Raw genomic sequence first — 16,656 nt, 5'->3', positions numbered from 1 at the left:
TATGGTGAGCAGGATCAAGATTTTTTCGGGGCGGGGAGAAGCTTTATATTTTTCTCTTTGGAACGTATTTTGCTTGATTTGTTCGAGGTCTCCCGAGTCGAACGTTGAAGAGCCTGATTTGAGCATCTTATTCAAACGCACGTATTCCTGTCTTCAGGTCCAGTTCCTCAAAATAAACAATGAATGGGGAAGGGGGGAGGTGAATAATTTGCGAACAGAGCTTGCCTCACAGCATACTCTCATTTTCTCCAAAAAAATTCTTAAAACACAGGTTCCATTCCGCTGAGGTTCCCTAACTACACCCAATGTAAAGGGCAGGGTACCCAGGGATTCCTGCCAATTCATAGAACACAAGAATAGCAAAAAATAGTGAATAAAAATGTTGGTTTCTGTAAGCCTCTCCCAAACAAATCAAACTATCTTTAAAATCTACCCCCCCCCCATTATTTCTGCTACTCTGCCTGATTCTGCAAATGTGCCAGTTTCCACTAGGAGATGGCAAGGGTACCTGGAATTTGATGTGAAGTAGGCAGATGAGCCCCTCTCCTGCCTTGCTCTCCTTAATTTTCATACCTTCAAGCAAGGCTCAAGCACACCTCACATTCAGGTTCATGGATGATGCTTGCTTGTCCAATTACAGAGAAAAAGTTTATTCAAAGTCATTCAAACTACAGTTTAAAATATTTCTTTTTTTTTTTTTAAGATTTTATTTATTTATTTGAGAGAGAGAGAATGAGAGAGAGCCCATGAGAGGGGGGAGGGTCAGAGGGAGAAGCAGACTCCCTGCCAAGCAGGGAGCCCGATGCGGGACTGGATCCCGGGACTCCAGGATCATGACCTGAGCCGAAGGCAGTTGCTTAACCAACTGAGCCACCCAGGCGCCCCTAAAATATTTCTAGATTAAATGCAATTTAAATTGAGACACCGTTTTTTCACCCTTCAGACTGGTTAAGATATGTTGAGTTGGCCTATGTGTGGTAAATAGGCCCTCCTATATATTGTTGGTGGGAATAAAAACAGTAAACAATAACAATATCGACCTTAATTTTATATGCATACGCTGTTTCCCCAGCAATTCTTCATCTAGACATTTATGCTACAGATAACTTCACACTGTGTAAGGATACTTGTTAGAGCATTGTTTATAGTAACAAAAGACTGGGAACAGCCTAAAGATGCCTGTGTAGGAAGTGGTTAAAATACAGCACTGTTGAGAAGAATGAAGCACTCAGTGTGTGCTGATGTGGACCAATTTCCAAGTCATATTACTAGATGAAAAAAGCAAAGTGCAAATCAGTGTGCAAAAGCAAGGAATGCATGCAAGGCACTCTTGTACACCCAGAACGCCACCGGCCTTCCGTCTAGTTGGTAGTACCTATGGTAAATATTTTATATATATGTGTATACACACACACACACACACACACACGAGACTACATTTTATATATACTGTGTGTGTGTATTTGTTTGGCCTTAAGATTATCTCTAGAAGACTACATATTTATTATGTGCAAGTATTGCTTTAAAAAATAATTAAAAATTATACAAACACTCTTAAGTTCAATAACCAGTTAACATGTTTGTAGTATATTAGCCTCACATACTTACAATGCTTATACAATATTATTGCAACTGGGTAAAAAATCAACACACATTTTGACAAGACTGGAAAGACATGTAAAATTTAAATAGTTATGTTTAGAATTTGGTTATAAGGTTTTGTTTCTATTTTCAAAATGTCTTCAAAGATGTTACGTTTGTTTTATAATATAAACATTTATTTTTTTAAGATTTTTTTAAATTTATTTATTCATTTGAGAGAGAGAGACAGCATGAGCTGGGGAGAGAGGCAGAGGGAGAGAGAGAAGCAGACTTCCCGCTGAGCCGGGAGCAGATGCGGGGCTCCATGTGGGACTCAATCCCAGGACCCAGAGATTATGACCTGAGCCAAAGGCAGACACTTAACCATCTGAGCTACCCAGCCACCCCTATAATATAAAAATTTATTGAGACAAAAAGTAAGAGAAACATCAATGAATTAAGACAATGTCTTAATCATGCCATTTCAGGAAAAAAAAATCTGGTTCAGTTACTGGAACTTTTTAACTTAATTTTGCAAATTCTACATATGAATTTATAACCAGACTACTTTACTGGGAAAAGTTTCCAATTAGCAATAATGGCGCCTCAGATAAAACCTCATTGGCTCCAACACTGCCACTGGGCAAAGTTCAGCCAGACTATCTTACTAACGGACCGGTTTCTATGTGTAGATCTTGATCAAAGAGCCAGGAATAAAGTGAGGATGGGTCAACAATTCTCACTTCCACCATAAATCCACAGTCTTGCTGAAGAGATTTCAGAGGACTAAGATTAAGAACTTTTTCCACATCAAGTATTCAGGCCACCACATCACTACTGTTCCAAAGCCTCCTCAGATGTTGTTCGCAGTGAGTCTGTCTCCAATGGCCCAGCATTTGAGGACCTCGCCCTTTGGCACTCTTTCAGACTTCAGTCCCACACCTACTTCTGTAAGCTCGATTATATCGTCCCCAAGAATAAATGTACTTGTCTCCTAGCCTTGGTTGAAAGCTCTCCGCTCCTTTCAATCTTCTCAGTCCTTTCAAGCCTTTTCTGACCGCTGCAACCCTCGGGGACCGATCTTAAATACAGACAGCTCCTGTTGCCTGTACCCATCACTGCATTCTGCCGTATGACATCTTTTGTACGTTATTTAATTAGTCGGGGTTCCATATCTTTTCCCTTTATATAGATAACACACTCTGAAAAAGTTATTTCTCTTAGTATCCTTGCACATTGTGGAATATTGCCCACCCAGAAAGGTACTGCTCTGTTTATTTTAGGCACTCAATAAGTACCTACCAAGTGAATGACTCACATCTGTGACATTGTAATAGATATGTTTTGCAGTCAACTTTGTGTCTTTTAGGTAAAATTCATTGTCTCACAAATGTTCCCAGAACCAACATAGGTTACATTAAAACATGACATGAATGTTACTGTGACTAATGCCAAAAAGGGGAAGTGGGGAAATCTACAGAGAAAAAAGATATCTTAATTACTTCAATTAATGGAATAGCTCTTGAACTCAGATGTCCTCCGATAGTGTGCAGTGATCTATCTAGTAAAGCCACATATGGTGATAGCTTGTCGTGGAGGCATATCCATAAAATGTTCTATCCTGGCAGATAGTCGCTGCAGGAAGCACTGGTTATTAAGTGTAAAACAATAGGTCACTGCTTAAGAAATGTAATATGTTTTCCATTTGAGAAAATTCTATATAACCATCAAAACTCATGTGACACAAGAATATTCATTGACATGGAAAAATGTTCACTATAATGCAAACTTCAAGGACAAGTTATAAAGGAGCACATACAATATTCTTCTGTTTAAATACATACACGCATATATACATAGTCATAGCAGAGAAAAGAGATTCGATTGGAATAGGCTGTATGTTAATGGTGGTTATCTCTAAATGAAAAAAAAATTTTGTACTTTTCTGTGTTATTTAGATGTTTTACATTAACTATCCATTTATTTTTCTTAGTAAGGGGAGATGTTAACTTTTTACACTACCACTGATTATGTCAATTTCTTTTCCACCTGCCCTAACTTGTTTGTCCCCTTCACCACCCATATAAAACTAAGCAAGTTTCTGCTGTTAGGTTTATAGGCAGGCTGCATAACTAGAAGGTAGGGTCACACTGGAATGAGCAAACTCCTTGAAAAACTCTTAACGTCAAGATGAGGTAAGCTGTTACTCAGTTTGAGAGGAAATCTGAGATCCCTGTTCACCTTTTGAGTTCTGTGATGTGTAATACTAAACCACAGTTCTTCCAGAAGCCTGACTCATAAGTTACTCATAGAGATAGGTAGGCATACTGCCTTTCAGACCAATCTGACACAATCTCTACTCATGCCCACTTGCCATTTCCATGTGCACACAGGAAGACATGTCCTCCATTCAGGTGTAGAAAAGCCTGTTGTAAATACGGTAAAAAAAAAAAATTATATATATACACACAATATATATACACAGAGATACACACATCACCATGGGGCCACAGGCCGCTTTTCAGGTTTCCTAGTAAAGCAGGTTACCTAAATATGATACATATTGGCTCCAAAATCCAAAGAAACTCATCAAACATTATGCCTCATTCTTTTTTATTATTATTATTTATTTATTTGAGAGAGAGAGAGCACAAGGTGGGGGGAGGCACAGAGGGAGAGGGAGAAGCAGATTCCCTGCTGAGCAGGACTCCATCCCAAGACCCTGAGATCATGACCTGAGCCGAAGGCAGACGCTTAACCAACTGAGCCACCCAGGCGCCCCATGCCTCATTCTTAGAGATAGGGAGCTCAAGATGAAGAACTTGACCTTCATTCTTCTATATTATTAAATTCCCTTCTGGAGTTTCACTGGGACAGCAACCCCCTATATTTCTCAGAATATATCTCCTATCTTCTGTCACAGGACATCTGCCTTTTCCTGCTCTCCGGGTCCTGTCTGCACATTGTCATCACTGTAGGGATTAACATGATGTCCTGCAGATATTGATGGCCAAGATGAGGAGTCAGTGCACTGCAGCCCATGGACCAAATCAAGCCTGCAGTTTGCTTTTGTAAATAAAGCTCTGTTGGAGCCCAACCACATTCATCCATTTACATATCATCTATGACTGCTTTTGTGCTACAACAGCAAAGTGCAACAGAAACCATACGGACCGGGCACCTGGGTGGCTCAGTTGGTTAAGCGACTGCCTTCAGCTCAGGTCATGATCCTGGAGTTGCGGGATCGAGTCCCGCATCGGGCTCCCTGCTCAGCAGGGGGTCTGCTTCTCCATCTGACCCTCTTCCCTCTCGTGCTCTCTCTCATTCTCTCTCTCAAATAAATAAATAAAATCTTAAAAAAAAAAAAAAAAGAAAAAGAAACCATACGGACCCAGGGTATTCATATCTGATCCTCTACAGGAAGTTTGCCAACCCCTGGTCAAGACCCCTGCAGGTTATATGTTATGATCCAAAATCGGAGAATTGGTGTGACCTTACACTTGTGCTACTTATCCTCCAGGTGATGGCAAACCTGTTTATCTGAACGGAGCAAATACTTTCACCAGATCGGTAGCTGCAAACCGAATGCCAGGAGATGTACTAATTTGCTTCAATAAGGAGATCGTCTCTGGAATATCAGCCAAGTTGAAATCACCACCTTGTTAACTTTACCACAGTTCACTGTCATTCTCCATTCTAATGGGAAAAATAATGGGAAATGATGGGGGAAAGAATGGGAATATGATAGCAATCACCAACTCTGTCTTCCTGGTCTTTGATACGGGCACAAATTCCTGCAGTTCCACTTGAAGAGCAGCTGTGTTCCATATTTACACTTTCGTTAGAGAAAGAGAACACCGGTGGCATCCTCTTGGTCTTTCTTACTATAGTAATGATTACTCCACAGATAAGGGAGTCATTGTGGAGATTCTACAATTCGCTAAGGCTATGTATTCCAGTAGTACTTTCAAGAACTGAAGTACTATCCACAGGATGAGCTTGGGTCCCTCTGTGCCTACCACGAGGTGAGTGGGATCAGAAGCTCATACATCATCTATTTCCGATAAGCCTTCCCTCTGGCAGGTAGGAGTGACATTCCACCAGGCTACCGTTCCATCAGAGCCAGTTTCCAAGAGTCTCTAAAAAGTTTGGATATTTCTCATTCTCCAGGGCACAGTTACTAGGGAGTGGCTGCAGGGAAGGCCAGAAGGTAGGTTCATAGTGTCCATATTTGCTAATACTGTAGCATCTTTCCTGAGGAACCCCACCTCCTCTTCAATCAAGAAGCTCTACGGTGACAACTAAATCCTGTCCGTTACTGTGACTGTTTAGCATGGTGGCTTGATTCAGGTCTTTGCTTGCTAAACTTGGAGATGGGGAGGGTGGGATATGTCTTAGTGGAATGTCCACTGCTTGCACTCCTGGGAGCCCCACAAGAACCATAGCCAGAGTTATCTGTGAATTAGCCATTGCCTGAGATCTGTTAATCATGTTAGGACTGCTGCCTAATACCATAACAACTCCAGCTTTGTTCCTGGCAGTGAATTACCACCACCTGAGATCCATCTAGGACTCCTCCCAGCCCCACAGAAATCAGAAAGCCCACTTTAGGGCCAACTCTTGTAAGCAGCACTCAGATCCACTGGAATGATTAGTAAATTGCCTTTGAAAGATTCTGAGTCCCATTGGAGACATATTTGATAGATCAAATTCAGCATTTGTGTGTCTTCAGTCCCTTCCTCTATGCTATGCCAAGGGACTTCGAACCCTGTGTCATCATCTACCATGAGTCAGCATTTGGGCAACCCAGGTTTGCATTAGGATCATGCCCATGCTAATACATTTTAGACAGAATGTCTGCTGAGTAAATCCACATTGATCAAACTGGCCTGCTCCAAATTCATGTTTTGCCTTCCTTGATCAAATATCCTCAAAATTCATTCCCACAAACATTGCCATTTTACTAGAATTTGCTAATTCTTACGATTCCTTTGGATATAGCTGCTCAACTCCTTCCACTCTGATTTGGCGGTTTACTCTTAGGGACCATGTTGAGTTATCAATGAAAACGGTTATCAGTAGAAAACACTACAGGGTTGGACAATGGGAAAAAAGCTAATGAGCCTGAAAGGGAGTATAGCTTCCCCTAGAAAAAGAAAGTGTGTTGGGGAGGGAAGTTCAGAAGGATTTCAGAATTGGGGATTTTCCAAGTCTCCTACACACTCCTAGATTTCTCTGTTTCAATCATGGGGATCCTACTCTTTTCTCATCTGTGCCATAACTTGAACATAAAATAAATGAAAAAAAAAGTAAGTGAGACAGCATTTTCAAAACTTTGATTTTCAGGAATCTCATTCTACAGCTGCAAGCAGGAAGCAATCTTTTATCATGGTCACATAAATTCTTTGAGATTCATCCTGTTCCTTAAAGACTGTAAATATTTGAGCATGCCCATCCCTTGCATCAAATTATCCAATGTCTTTTTTTTTTTATTTTATTATGTTATGTTAGTCACCATACAATACATCATTGGTTTTTGATGTGGTGATCCACGATCCATTGTTTTCGTTTCCTTAATACCCACCACCGGGCTAACCAATCCTCCCTCCCCACTCCCTTCCAAAACCCTGTTTGTTTCTCAGAGTCCATAGTCTCTCATGGTTCATCTCTCCCTCCAATTCCCCCCCTCCCCATTTTTCCCTTCCTTCTCCTAATGTACTCCATGCTATTCCTTATGTTCCACAAATAAGTGAAACCATATGATAATTGACTTTCTCTGCTTGACTTATTTCACTTAGCATAATCTCCTCCAGTCCCATCCATGTTGATGTAAAAGCTTTATCCAATGTCTTTTATTTTTTTTTTATTTTTTTAAGATTTTTTATTTATTTATTAGAGAGAGAGAATGAGAGAGAGAGAGAGAGCACATGAGAGGGGGGAGGGTCAGAGGGAGAAGCAGACCCTCTGCCGAGCAAGGAGCCCGATATGGGACTCGATCCTGGGACTCCAGGATCATGACCTGAGCCGAAGGCAGTCGCTTAACCAACTGAGCCACCCAGGCGCCCTATCCAATGTCTTTTAAAATAGAGCCCTGACATTGCCCTCTCCCTGGGGTCCAGGGCAGCCACCTTTCCCCAGAGCTACATGGCTCTGGACACACAGTCGCAGACAACACAAGTGCTAACTTGGTTGATCTATTTCACCACTGAGTATTATGGGCTGCTATTTTCTATCTTGAAATTTGAATGGAAATCTGCCTTCTATCCAATTTGTAACTGAACAGCAATTCCAATATGCCCTCATATCCTTCAGGATCTGCTGCTTGCAACACATTCTCTGAGACTGACTAAGTTAGAGTTCTTCTGTTGTAAGCAATAGAAACTAGCTCTGACCTACGTAAGCACTAAGAAGGAATGTCTTGGAAGACTAATGGATGACTCCCAATACTGAAGGATAGGCTGAACTACCAGAAACCAAACGTCCAAAGTCACAGTAACAGCCACTTATAGACCTTTACAGATGCTGCTACCTGTCGATGTGACAATAATTTCATCCCATCCATATGTGTCTCTACTCAGGATCCAGATTTTTGTAGTGGGAAAGAGGCCATTCTGCAAAGAAGGTATGCTGATCAGCAATAAATAAATAAATACCTACATACATAAATACTACTATACTCATCTTGCAAAATTTGCTACAAGGATATGAAATATTTGTAAAGCACTTGGCAGACTTCTTGGAATATGCTAACCATTCTTATTATTTCTATCATTATCCACAGATCTGACTCCTTCCTCCCTCTCTGGGAATGACTGCAGGCTACTTTGGGGAACTGCTTTCCCCCATATATATCTCTAAGTCAGTCTACTCAGTATTCATTGATCACTTCATTAACATTCATGCTTTTTATTTTTGCTCATGATGAACCCCAGTTGGAATATTCTCCTTCATTCATTAAATTTATCTAAATCCCACTTGCCCCACATTTTTCAGAAAGCCTATCACATACATTTACTGCCTGTATCACTCATTAGCTACTAAAGTATGTATGTTTTTTAATCTTTTGTTTATGTACTGTCACCCTAACTCGATTGCAAGTTGCATGAGGCCAGAGATCATGTAATATGTCCAAGCCTAAACCTTGCTTCTACATAGAGAAGTTGCTCAAAAAAAGTTTGTTTTTAAGAATGTTTATTACTATGAAAAGATTGCTAATTGATTTCTAAAGCCCATCTCTCCTTCTCCCTTAGAAAAATAAATCGGTTAATGGGCTCAGGGGGGAAACGAGATGTTCCAACTTTGCATCTCAGTGCATCTAATGTGTTCTAGGCATTAAGATGTAAACAGAAGGTTATGACTTTCTGATGCCTGGCATCTATCTGGATGTAATGCCTGGAGCTCCAGCAGCCATCTTGGAACTTGCAGTGACCCTAAGAATGGAATCCAGGTGTGACATAAATATGGAAAGATATCGTGTCTTTGATAGTTTCTTAGAGCCATGTACTGGTTAGTCCTGGGCTGCCTACTTCTGAATGGTCTTATATAAAAGAAAAATAAAATTTTATCTTGTTTAAGTCACCTTTTTTGAAAGGTGTAGTCAGTGGGGGATGCTCTGTTACAAGTAGCTGAATACACTTCCTAAATGATACAGCTACTATTAGAAAATACCAGTTTTTTAAAATTCTTATCACTTATTATTTAGTACTAGTTATACTTAATGAAAAGCTCTTACGATCTCCTGACTTGTGCAATAGGCTAAATAACAGCCCCTTGAAAATACTCACGTACTAATCCCTAGAATCTGTAAATATTATCTCACATGGGAAAAAAAAAGTGTGCTTGCCATTAAAGATCTTGATTAAAGATCCTGAGATGGAGAGATTATACTAGATTATCCGAGTGGGTCCTAAATGTAATCACAAATGTCCTTATAGGAGAGGGGTAGAATGAGCTTTGACACACACAGAAGAAGAAATGGCAATGTGATGACACAGGCAAAGATTGGAGTGATATGGCTACAAGCCAGTCAATGCTGGCCACCACCAGAAGCTGGAAGAGGCAAGGACAAACTCTCTCCTGGAGCCTCCATAGGAGCATGGCCCTGGCAACACCTTGACTTCAGTTCAGTGATACTGACTTTGGGCTTGGCTTACAGAACTGTGAAAAAATAAATTCTATCATTTTAAGCCACCATACTTGTAATTTGTTCCAGCAGCCATAAGAAATTAATACAACTTGAATTACCTTTCTACATCTCTTCTAAGAAGGAACTATACTTTATTCTGCACGTTACCTGTTACCTCCCAGCACATCATGCCAGATACATCATAGATGCCCAAAATATAGTTGATAAATGTGTAAGTCCATGCATTTTCCCTTTGCCTACCTAAGATGCAATATTCCACAAACGATATACACTTGGTTAATTGTCAACTGCATGACACAGACAATAACCAGCATACTGGAGGAATGCATGAAATAAATTTAAAGGACAGACTGGTTTGGCAAGAATCAAGGATCCAGGAAGTTTATCATTGAAAAGAAAAGGACATTGCAGGCAGAGTGGAGCAGAGCAAGGACTTTGGGTTTCTTCCTTACAGGCAAGGGAGAGTCACTGAAAATGGTGAGTAGGAGAGTGACACATGAATCTGACCTTTGAGGAAGATGAGGCTGGTGGCTTAGGCTGCAGGGGGGACGGCTGCTGTAGAAAGAGCCTGTAGGGGCTATTGGAAGAGGGCATGGGGCAAGAAATGACTGAACCAGGGGAAGCCAGTGGAAAGCATGTTTTGTGAGAGAATTTGCAAAATAAAAATCAACAGGACATTGATTTGGGAGAGCGAAGGCCAGTGATCTACTCCTAGCTATGGCTATCCAGCTCAACTTCCTACCTGGACCACTTGAGAGAATTCATTAGCAACTCCACACTGTGCCTCTTCATCTGTATTCAGAAAATTTTTTAAAAAGGACACTTTTTATGGATGAAAAAGAATTATATAAGAATTGCACCTTCCCTTTCCTTCCTCTTTCATTGCTTCCAGGTTTTTTTTTTTGTTTTTTTTAACTCCGATATCTCCTAAACCCTCCTGAAAGGATGCCATGACAAAGACCACACTGGGAGAGAGCTCCAAAGTACTGAGGAAGTCAAGGTGTGCTAATGAAACTTCTGACAGCTACGCATGGTGTCACTCATTATAAACTGTGTTGAATCATTTTCAATGTCACGTTGACAGCCCCATCAAATTAAGCAGTTTGCAAGAACAGCTTAAATATATGAATATTTCTCGAGAAGTTTGCCCTATGAGACTGTCAAGAGAAGAAGAAGGTAAAGGACAATAAAAGGATGAGGAGGAGGAGGAAAGGGGGAAAGAAAAGAGAGGTAGAGAAATAGGAAAAGAGTGGTAACGTATTGAGCTCCTGCTGCACCAGGGGCTACATATGTGTTATACCATTTAATCCTCACAAAACCCTACCTTGAATGATTCTTACATCTTTTTTCCACCATTACAGTCCTAACAACAGAAACAATATGAAAACACTGAGACAAAACGGAAAGTAAAACACACAAATCATCCCAAATTCTTTCACTCCGAACTACCATTGTTTATAATACGTGAACTTCACTCTAGCTATCTCTCTATGTCTATAAATTAAAAGGTGGATGGAATGGCTAGTCAGAAATAATTTTTTTTTAAATGAGAACATGTGACACCTGAAGCAAGTTTGGTTTTTCTACCTTATAAATGATCTGATATTTTTACCTGGAAATTTCCCCTACCTGCATTTTATTTTTTTTTAATTTTTTGAAGTACAATACAGTGTTATCAACTACAGTCACCATGTTATACATTAGATCCTGTCTTTATTCACCTTATAGCTGAGGATACCCTTTTTCCAACCTCTCCCTATTTCCCTAATTTTTAAGCCCTAAATGCTATCACTGAATCAGGATTTTTTTTTAGCATCTATTTTTCCATTACTTCCTAGAACATAGTATGTTCTTTTTATCTTTGGCTTAGGTTCTTCCTTTATTTCTTAGGAATTTCCCTTCTTGGAGCGCCTGGGTGGCTCAGTCTGTTAAGCATCTGACTCTTGATTTGGGCTGGGGTCGTGATCTTGAGGTCATGGGATCGGGCCCCATGTTGGGCTCCGCACTCAGTGCAGTCTGCTTGAGATTCTCTCCCTCTCCCTCGGCCCCTCCCCTCGCGCGCTCTCTAAATAAATAATAAAATTGTTTTTTTTTTAAAGTAAAGCAATTTCCCTTCTTACATCTCCATCGCAGGGATTTCAGTGCCTGCTCCTACTTCACATTTCATCTTCAACATGATTTGGACCGGCAACAGGTGGCAGAAGTAAATGCAAGGGAAATCCAAAGCTCACAGTAAAAAAAACATCAGGCACACAAGAAAAAGCGTGATTAGTGACGTCAGCTGAAACAACCAATACACAAAGATATACCTGCAAGACTTCAGGTACTTGAATTCTCAAACACAGACTATAACATAACTCTGGTTATCATGTTCAAAGAAATGGAAAACAGATTTTTAAATACCGGCCGGGAACAGAAGACTACCTTCTGAAGAAATGTGTTTTGTTGGTGTTAATCATCTTTTATTGCAATTCAATGAGGACATCAAACAATTTAGTAAACAGTGTCAGATGCCAAGATCTGGAATGCTGAGCTAAGGTATAAGGTCTGTGCTGAGTGGGAAAGAATATGTTGAGAATTACAGTGTCGAAAGGAACTATCTGTCACAAAATCGTACCATCAGGCTGACAACAGACTTGGAAGTTAAGAAAATTGATGCCCTCTTATGAGGCCTATGGGAGTGTGAATTGGTCCAACATGAACAGGAAGGCAACTTTGAAACATGTACCAAAAGCCTGAAAACTTACTCTTTTGCTAAAATCTCCCTTCTGGGAGTTTATTCTAAAGAATCAATTCTTTAATGCATGGAAAGAGGGGCACCTAAGTGGTGCAGTTGGTTAAGCATCTGACTCTGCTCAGGTCCTGATCTAGGGATCATGATATTGAGCTCCAAGTCGGGGCAGAGCCTGTTTTAGAATTCTCTCCTTCTGCCCCTCCCCACCACACCCCTGCCCTGCTCATGCTCTCGCTCTTAAAAAAAAAAAAAAAAAAAAAGCATGGAAAAATTTAATTATGATATTAGAAGCAATATAGTTGTCCAAAAATAGGGGATTGTTAAATAAGTTTTGCACATCCAAGGGAAAAGAGGAGACTGGACACTTAGAAACAGGTATGTTAAATGAAAGCCACTTCACAATGTACCAAAGCCGAATCCTGTCACTTCCCCTCTGAAACTGGTGTGCTTTTATTTATTTATTTTTAATTCCTTTTGAAAATCTGGTACAACTTTTATTTGACTCAACCTTAGGCTACTTACTTTATTTAAACTTTCTGCACTTCAGTTTTCTTATTTAAGAGAGAATAGTCAAATCTACACTGCAACATTACTGTAAGAAATAAATAGGATTAAACAGACAAAGTGCTTAATTAGTGTTTGCTATGTACTGGACTCAAGAAGGGGCAGCTACTTCTTTTTTTTTTTTTTTTAAGATTTTCTATTTATTTATTTGACAGAGAGAGACACAGCAAGAGAGGGAACACAAGCAGGGGGAGTGGGAGAGGGAGAAGCAGGCTTCCCGCTGAGCAGGGAGCCCGATGCGGGGCTCAGTCCCAGGACCCTGGGATCATGACCTGAGGCGAAGGCAGACGCTTAACGACTGAGCCACCCAGGTGCCCCAAGAAGGGGTAGCTACTTCTAATTCATTGAAAAAGAAATGTGGAAAACAGTAAATAGCATCACAAGAAGTTGGATATTTGAGGGGAAAAATAATTCCTCCACCATAAATCAACCATTTTATCTTTTTTTTCACTTTTAGTTTTGTTCATATATGCAATTATGGTGGACATATACTTACTTTTTATACATTATTTTTAAAACTTTTAAAAGTAATAATAAAGTTGTATAATAAAATAGTACAAGGAACACTCACATACTCATACTCTTTACCCAGATTATCTATAATCCTTATACTTCATTTGCTTGAATTTTCTCTCATTCCTGTGTGTATATAAGGGTGTATACATGAGTGAAATACACACACGTACACACACACACATAGATACACAGATATACAAATATATTGCATTAGTCCACAAGGGCTGCCAGAACAAAGTACATAGATTGGGGGGCTGAAACAACAGAAAATTATTTTCTCACAACTGAGAAGGCCAGCAGTCCAAGATCAAGGTGTCAGTGGGGTTGGTTTCTCCTGAGGCCTCCCTCCTTGGCTTGTAGATGGCCATCACTTCCCTGCATCTTTCCATGATCTTCCCTCTGTACATGTGTGTGTTCTATTCCGCTCCTCTTAGACCAGTCATGCTGGATTAGGGCCTACCCCATGAACTCATTTTAACTTAATTACCTATTTAAAGACCCTACCTTCAAATATAGTCATAGTCTGAGGTACTGGGAGTTAGGACTTCAACATGAATTGCGGGGGAGACACAATTCAGCTCATAACACACACACACACAGATCTAAATCTGTAGAGGTAGATACACACAGACACAATACGTGTATATATGTGTACATATATTCATATAATATACATACATATATTCATATACACATTTAGATACATATGTATGTATACACATGTGTATATATATATACACATCGATAAATATAAGTATTTTTTCTGAACCACTTGAGGTAAGTCACACACATATCACATACATCACCTTTACCCTAAATATTTCTACTTTCTACTTCTAAATATGTCTATTTCCTAAGAATGGGGATAGTCCCTCATACAACCACAGAGTGTTACCAACTTCCTACATTCACTCTCTTGTAATACTTTCATCTGATCCATCTTCCATACTCCGATTTTGCCAGTTGGTCTGACAATATCCTTTGTAACATTTTCTCTCGCCGTAGTGCAGCGCAGGATCGAGTATTGCATTTACTTGCATGTCTCTTCATCCCCTTTTTATGTGAAAGATTTCCACAGCCTTTCCTTGTCTTTTATGACATTCATATTTTTAATAAATACACTTCAGATTTTTTTTTAAAAATGGAGTACTTACCATTTTTGTTTGGCTTATCTTTCCTTGCAATTTGATTGAATTACACTGAGGTTATATATTCACGGTTGGCATACTGCCTGGGTCATGTTCTTCTCAGGGTACATCCCTATGTTCCTCATATCTGAGGTTAACTTTTGTGTGTGTGATGTTAATTTTGCTCATCAGGTCAAATTGTTGCCTGACTTCTCCACTGCATTAATTACTGTTTAGCATGTGCAGTTACTTTCCCATCCTATTTTCACTTAACATTATAGAAGATTGAAAAGAAAAAAAAAACATAGAAGATTGGCAGAGACTCCAGTTTCCCTTCAACATCCATTCTCCAAAATTTTTAGCTGGTTATAATCATGTGACTAAGTCCTGTCCAGCGATGTGGGAACAGAAGTGACATGTGATTTCCAGGCGTATGTTTTAGAGGGAAAGAGCATTTCTATTTCCCTTTTCTATTTCCCTCTTCCCATTGGCTAGGATTTAGTGATGACAGCTGAGGCTAGATCAGTCATCTTGAACCACGCAGTGGAAGCTGCATGTGTAGAATGACAGAGCAACAAGACAGAAGGAGCCGAGCATCCTGGGAATTTCATGGAGGAGAGCCACCATACCAGCTGACACTCTACAAAGACAGATAAGTAAACTTCCATCGCACTTGTGATATATTTTGGGTTTTGTAATAGCTTTGGTACCTGTATTTTAACTAACATAGGTATTTCCCCTCATTGCCACAGTTTTTATAATCGTTAATTGCTACATTATATTCCATCAAGTGATGGTAGTAAATTAACAACCATTCTCCTATTAAGTATGTATTGATTATGTTTTCCCACTATTACATATATATAACTATATTCTACTATATTATACATATATTATATATATAACATTATATATAATATAGCATTATATTATATATAATATATATAGCATTATATACAATATACATTATATACAATATAATGCTATATATATGTATAACATTATATATATATATAAAATTAGGAGTTTAGTGTATATAACTTTTTCATTTTTGTGGATTATTTCCTTAAGATAAATTCCTATATATGTGATTAGGCTAAAAATAGAAAAGAGATCATGGCTCTAGGTAGGTTCTGTTCAAATGTTTTCCAAAAAGCAACTCTGTGGTTGGATTCTGATGTGCAGTGCTGAATAACTTATGCTTTTGGATAATTAACTAAATGTGATGCTAAGTGATACGCTTTAGCAATTAATATATAACTTAAAACAAGTCAAAATGTGACTTAAGATTAATTTTAATTGATACGTTAGAGATATTTACTTACATATTTCCCAATGTCAATAGTACTGCCAGCCTAATGAAATATATAAAAATTTGCAAAAGTGGGCATATGTAGAACTGCCATACAATCCAGCAATTCCACTTCTAGGTATTTATCCAAAGAAAATGAAAAACACTAATTTGAAAAGATATATGCATTACTATGTTCATCACAGCATCATTTACAATAGCCAAGATATGAATGGATAAAGCAGATGTGACATTTATATATAATGAAATATTACTCAGCCATAACAAAAGAATGAATTCTTGCCATTTGTGACAACATGGACAGACCTAGAGGGTATTATGCTAAATGAAGTCAGACAGAAAAAGAGAAACAGCATGACTTTGCTTATATGTGGAATCTAAAAAACAAAACAAACAAAACAGAAACCAACTCACAGATACAGAGAACAAACTGATGGTTGCAAGAAAAGGGTGTTGTTGGGAGGGAGGGTAGTGGACGAAATAGGTGAAGGGGATTAAAAAGTACTAACAGTTGTAATAAGACACGGGGTTATAATGTACAGCACAGGGAATACAGTCAATAATACTGTAACTGCTTTAAATGGTGACAGATAATTAGACTTATTGCAGTGACCATTTCATAATGTATATAAAAACTGAACTACTGTGCTATGCACCTGAAACTAATACAATATTG

At 39.1% G+C, this 16,656-nt stretch overlaps 1 pseudogene; it reads right to left on the bottom strand.

The window, feature by feature from the left end:
- Positions 1–2,100: 2,100 nt before the first annotated feature.
- On the bottom strand, positions 2,101–2,232 carry LOC118007254 (annotated as a pseudogene).
- Between the last annotated feature and the right edge of the window lie 14,424 nt (positions 2,233–16,656).

The sequence above is a fragment of the Mirounga leonina genome, unplaced genomic scaffold, assembly GCF_011800145.1.
Source record: "Mirounga leonina isolate KUSES-001 unplaced genomic scaffold, KU_Mleo_1.0 Mir_115, whole genome shotgun sequence".
NCBI lineage: Eukaryota > Metazoa > Chordata > Mammalia > Carnivora > Phocidae > Mirounga > Mirounga leonina.
The sequence above is the reverse complement of the archived record's forward strand: the minus strand, read 5'-3'. Positions and strand labels throughout refer to the sequence as shown.